A 5,977-nucleotide genomic window follows, 5' to 3' on the forward strand; every position below is an offset into this window, starting at 1 on the left:
GCTTAGGTGCATAGCCTTGGTTGTACTGGACAAAAGGCTTCTGTTGGACCTGGTTCCCTTGAACTGCAAAAGGCTTCGGATTCGGCTTGAAGTTGTTGTACCCTCTGTTGTAACCTCCTTGGTTGTTGATGTAGTTAACATCCTCTAGCTGCATAGTCTCCCCATCTTGTTGTAGAAACTGCTCTTCCTCTGATATAGCATGAACATGCTGCTGCTGGTTGAGGAGCTTATCAAGCTTGTCATTGAGGGCTTTCATGTCCCTCTTGTACTTGGCATCTTCCTCTCCTGTACATCGCACAGAGCGATCATATTCCTCATTTTAGTTTCCATCAGACTGAGCCAAGTTCTCCACTAGGTCCCAACCTTCATCAACATCCTTGTTAAGGAAGTTACCATTACTTGCGGTGTCCAACAACATCCGTATCTTGGGGACCACTCCTCTGTAAAGTGTGCTCAGCAATGAAGCATTACTGAAGCCGTGATGTGGACATCGAGTAGTGTATCCCTTGAAACGTTCTCAAGCTTCACTGAACGTTTCCTTGTTCTTCTGAACAAAGCCGGAAATGTCATTTCTCAGCCTTGCGGTTCTGGAGTTGGAGAAGAATTTGGTCAGGAATGCCTTCTTGCACGCTTCCCAAGTGGTGATGGACTCCTTAGGGAGCGATTTCTCCTAGATGTGTGCTTTGTCTCCCAAAGAGAATGGGAAAAGCCTGAGCTTGAATCCATCTTCACTGACTCCATTGATCTTAGTGAGGCTACAGAGCCTATCAAATTCATCCAGATGATCCAATGGGTCCTGCATTGGCAATCCATGAAACTTATTGCTCTGTATTATTTGGATGAGACTACTCTTGATCTCAAAATTGTTGTTATGCACAACTGGTGGCACAATGCCATTCCTTTGAGTGTGAGTCGATGGAGCATCTCCTGCTCCTATGTTGGTCCTTGGTTGAGGAGCTTATGGACCGTTCAGATTGTTCATTGTCTCCTCAATGATTGCTGGTTCCAGTTGAACTTGTTGTTGTTTGAGTAGCCGAGGTCTGTCGATGTTGTCGATGAAAGGACTCAGGTTCTGGCTACCTCTGGATCGTGTTTGCATGCACAGGTAGGTATCAGAGTATGTACATGAGGATCAACTCGATCCATGTGATCGAGTGATGGGTCAGGTGGGTGCTCGGGTTGTACCTAAGATTCAAAACAAACAAAAGCGAAAGCAAACAAATCAGTTTCCGAACCAAATATAAACAAAAGAACTTGATCTAGCAAGTGCTGAAATCCTAAACGTAGCAAAATGAAATCAACCAAATGGCAACGGCGCCAAATTGATAATCAGGTTTCCCTAGGGTATCAATTCTCTATGCAGTTGTAGTACAAAGGGTTATCAATCTAAATAGTTGTCTATTGCTAGTAGGAAGGATATGATCAGTACAATACAAGTCAAGCCAAGCAGATAGGGTTTTTGTTCTAACAGTCCTAAAATAAATGAAAGAAAAGAATATAAACAAGTAAACCACTCGACCTAAGCACTCGATGAAGGCAATCGAGTACAGGATCGGGTGGGGTGATCGAGTAAGCAAGTTAGATATGAACAGCTCGAGGTATTACTTGATGCAGAATATCGTGTACTTGATCGGGTAAGTGGTCGAGTAAGTAAAGAAAATGTAAACAATTAAAATATGAAAGCTCCTAAGGATGGGGTAATTGAATCCTAAGTATTCTTGACCAGTACAGATGCCTTACATGCCTCAAGCAATTATTTCCTAGACAATGAACCTCTATAAATTTGTCACCATACTCTCGCACTAGCAACAATCAACCTTGATCACATCACCACACTCTCGCACTAGCAATATGACCAAGCAAGCATTAAGATCGATTCATTATTGTCAATAAACTTAAACTCATCTAATTTCTTACTCAGAGTCAAGTAAACCTCTAACATTGGCTAAATCAAGCATTTTAACTACTCCTTTTGGCCTGTAGCATTGGTAAACGCCCTAGATCTAATCTCAACCTCTCGGTCTGTTGACAGCATTAATAACACCAACCTAGAAGGAAATCTATCAAAAATATACAATTAAACTAAGACATCCTAACCAATCAAGAACACAAAATCATCTATCCTATCCCTAGAAACTTTACTACACTACTCGGACATGATAACAAGGAACATAACAACGAAAATGAATGAAAATTGCATTGTATTAAAAGATAAAGATAGAGTAGGAAGAGTACAAGATAGAAATCTAAGAAAACTACAAAAACTATGAAAGAAAATGTAAAAACAAAAAGGAAAATGTTTGAGTCGCTCAGTTCTCTCACAAAAGCTCTCGCTCTCTGGTTTGAGGGTCTGAGGCTTGCTCCTTTGTGAGCTAGGGGGAGAGAGGGTTTATATATGGAAAACCTTTTGACCTAGCTTCCCAGACCTGCCCGATGGTCTACTCAATAGGGTACACGAGGGTGAAGTCGGGTTACTCCTAGGGTGGATCATCGGGTTGTTCTTCATGCTCTTGGATCCCCCTCGATCGTGTTGGGGTTCAGACTTGTTCTTCCAGCTCGATGGCTCCTTCGGGTACATGCTCGAGTTGTCCTTGTTTTCCCCCATTTTTGGCTCTTTAGCACCTGTTTTCATCCAAAATATGCAAATGCAGATATGCAACACCCTAAATGGTCTAAAAGTGAATTCCTACAGTTAATGACCTAAAAATGCTAAGTTAGACGTGTGAACAATGCAAAATATGGACAAAAAACGATGCTAAAAACATATAAATTAGATAGTTATCATGGACTTGTAAGGGAGCTTGTCGCCTATTGTCAGCCATAGGGACTTCATCTCTTCCTTGCTCACCTCCATGCCTTCTCCATTCCCAGCTTTGAAACCATACAGCTTCTCCATCTCCTTGAAAGTAAGCTGGTACTCCTTGTTTCTCACGGAAAAAGTGATGAAACTCGATCCCCCCATCGGGTAGCAGGGTCGAATGGTCCTACAAATAATGCAACTACAGCGTGGAGAGGAAGTGAACCGTCTCCTTCTCATAAGCCTCGAGGTTGGTTCGCATCATCTGGCCTAGGTGGCACATGTCGAACAGGAACTCGACGTCTCTAGCGATGCCCAACTGCTTCATCGTTTCTCGGTGAGGGTAGCGGGTGCCAACAAAGTTCATCTTTCGGAAAACCTTGAAGAGCTTGACCGGAGTCTCCACCTCTTTCTGCTTTAGCCTCGGCGAAGCTTGGCGTGTGCGTTGTCTCTGTTCCTCCTCTCGGTCACGCCCCTCTTCCTCTGTGTTTCGATCCTCTTCCTCAGCTGCTCTCTCAGCTACCTTCTCAGCCTTTTCAGAGGCTGGTCTCTTCCCTCTTGCAACCGCAGCTCGGCTCCTTAGCCGCAACATTTGGATCTCCTCTTGTTCCCCTCCACCGGCATCAGAATCGACCTCCACAGGGTCAATAACAGTTCTCTCGGACGTAGATAGGTCCCTACGTCGAGGAGATCGGCGGATTGCAACTGTAATTGGGTCGGGAGAGAGAACACGAGTATCTACCCGACCAGGTGCTCGAGAGCCTGCTCGTGTGGATGGTCGGGTTGAGCATCGGGCTGGGGATGCGAAACATCCAGCCAACGGTTGGGAATGTGGAACGCATCCTTCTCCTTGGAATTCACGAGGTTTGACTGCATCACCTCCGGTTCTTGCAGCGGCGAAGGTTGATCTTCTTTCCTTCCTTTGGTAGGTGTTCGTCTTTGGTGCCATTATCGAAACCTTGAGAAGAAAGAAAAGCTAAACTTCGAGATTAATAGGGTTAGTTCCCTAAAAATTCAAAGATCACTCGAGTTTGAGAGAGAATAGAAAGTAGGAAAACAAAAAGCTTTTTAGGGTGAGAGACTTATCGGTTTGTGCTGCTGAGGGAGAAGGGTTCGAATCCATTAAATATGCTAGGGTTAGCAGCTTGGGCTTCACCGAGAGTGGGCTTGGCCTTGTGGAATTCGGACTCCACTCGCCACCCAAGCAGAGACACGATCAGGCGCGCCGAGTATTGTGTCGGGTTAAGCCTCGGGTTCCCCAAAATTTCCTTTTTCACCTTTTCTCTCTTTTTTATTTATGTAAATATGCAAAAATAGAAAATAAGACAAATTAAACAAATAAGAATTAAAATAAAACAAAGAATACCTTTCGGACTTCCTCCCAAGTGAGCTTGTTTTAAGTCACTAAGCTTGACTCTTCATGCTCTTTAAGCATGGGTATTAGGAGGGAAAGGTTCTGGAATCCTCTCCACTGTAGCAAGCTGATTCAATGGATTCTCCAAGTCTTGTCCAGGTTCCACAGCGAACGTGGTGTTGACTTCTTCAAGATGTTTGACCTTTCTCTGCTTTTTCTTAGTGGAAAAGGCTTGACCATCAATGGTTGGCCTCTTAATTCCCTTCTTGACATCAAACTCCATGTTGAAGTGCTTCCCATGCTCAATTCTGATCTTGCCTTGCTTCACCTCAATCACTGCACCTATTGTTGCCAAGAACGGTCTCCCGAGGATCAGTGGATCGTATCGTTCCTTCTCCATATCAAGGATCATAAAGTCAGTAGGGACTTCCACCCTTCCAATCCTGAGAGGCAAATTTTATAGGGTCCCAATCGGATGTCTGATCATTCTATCAGCTAGAACCAAATACAGATTACTTGGTTTAAAATTGCTGAAACCCATCTTGTTGGCAACTAACAATGGCATGATGCTGACTGAAGCTCCTAGGTCGCACAAGCAATTCTTGAAAATCTGAAGTCCTATCGAGCATGGCAAAGTGAGAGAGCCAGGATCTTCCAATTTCTCCTCGATTCGCAGCTCAAGATCTAAGCACACTCCAATCCTGAGAATCTCATACCCTATCTCCCTGACAGCTTCCTTAACCACATTCTCCAGCCGAGCTGCCTCCTTGGTGAATTCCTCTTAAAGTTAATGTGGTGGCAAAAGCTTAGGTGGTGGAGCTTTACGCTTGGCCATACGCTCTGCAAGTGCCTCCAGTTGGATGTCAAGAGCAGCATTGAACCTTTCCTCAAGTTCCCCTTCTCCTGCTACAGGCAGTTGAGGTTGATCTCTTATCTCAACATCTACTCGATGTTTCATCTAATCACCATCATCGGGTGAGTCATCAGGTTCTGCCTCGGGTTGTTCTTCGATAAATAATTCTGGAAGCTGGTTGATCTTTGGAGTTTGTTAGTTGTTATGGTGGCCCTCTAGGTACCTCAGCTTAGTGTTGAGGGAATCATACTTGGCAGTCAAGTCATTGTATCCAGAATCGATCTTGTTGCTCATCTCCGCAAACAGTTTTGCGGTGTCCATAGCAGCTGATGCCTGATTTTGAATCATCTGCTGAATTAGGCCTCGTAGATCAGCTTCTTGGGATTGGTTCTGCGGGCCTTGTTGTTGTAGTTGGAATCCAGGTGGTGCAATGGGTTGGTGGTAGTTGCCAGAGTACTGCTGCTTAGGAGCATAGCCTTGATTGTATTGTACAAAAGGCTTTTGCTGGACCTGGTTCCCTTCAAATGTTGATGGGTAGATTTGGTCTTGAGGATTTGCAACATTCGGGTTACGGTAAGACAGATTTGGATTCGGCTTGTAGTTGTTGTACCCTTTGTTATCACCTCCTTGGTTATTGATGTAGTTCACATCCTCTGTCTGTGTATTCTCCCCATCTTGGTGTAAAAACTGCTCTTCCTCTGAGATTGCATGAACACGCTGCTGCTGGCTAAGGAGCTTATCATTCAGGGCTTTCATGTCTCTCTTGTACTTGGTGTCGTCCTCTCCAGTAGATCGCACAGTGCGATCGTATTCTTCATTGTAATGACCATCAGATTGGGCCAACTTCTCCACTAGATCCCAACCTTCATCAACATTCTTGTAGACGAAGTTACCATTGCTTGCGGTGTCCAGCAACATTCATATCTTAGGGACCACGCCTCTGTATAGTGTGCTTAGCAAGGAAGCATCGTTG

General features: G+C 44.4%; 1 non-coding gene across 1 annotated transcript; it reads left to right on the forward strand.

Annotated features, from left to right (window-relative positions):
* Positions 1-473: 473 nt before the first annotated feature.
* LOC147945168 (small nucleolar RNA R71) lies at positions 474-580 on the forward strand. The gene has a single exon (XR_015597808.1). It is a non-coding gene; the product is annotated as a small nucleolar RNA R71 (small nucleolar RNA).
* Positions 581-5,977: the final 5,397 nt, after the last annotated feature.

This window comes from Camelina sativa, chromosome 4 (genome assembly GCF_030686135.1).
Source record: "Camelina sativa cultivar CO46 ecotype springtype chromosome 4, ASM3068613v1".
Taxonomy (NCBI): Eukaryota; Viridiplantae; Streptophyta; class Magnoliopsida; order Brassicales; family Brassicaceae; genus Camelina; species Camelina sativa.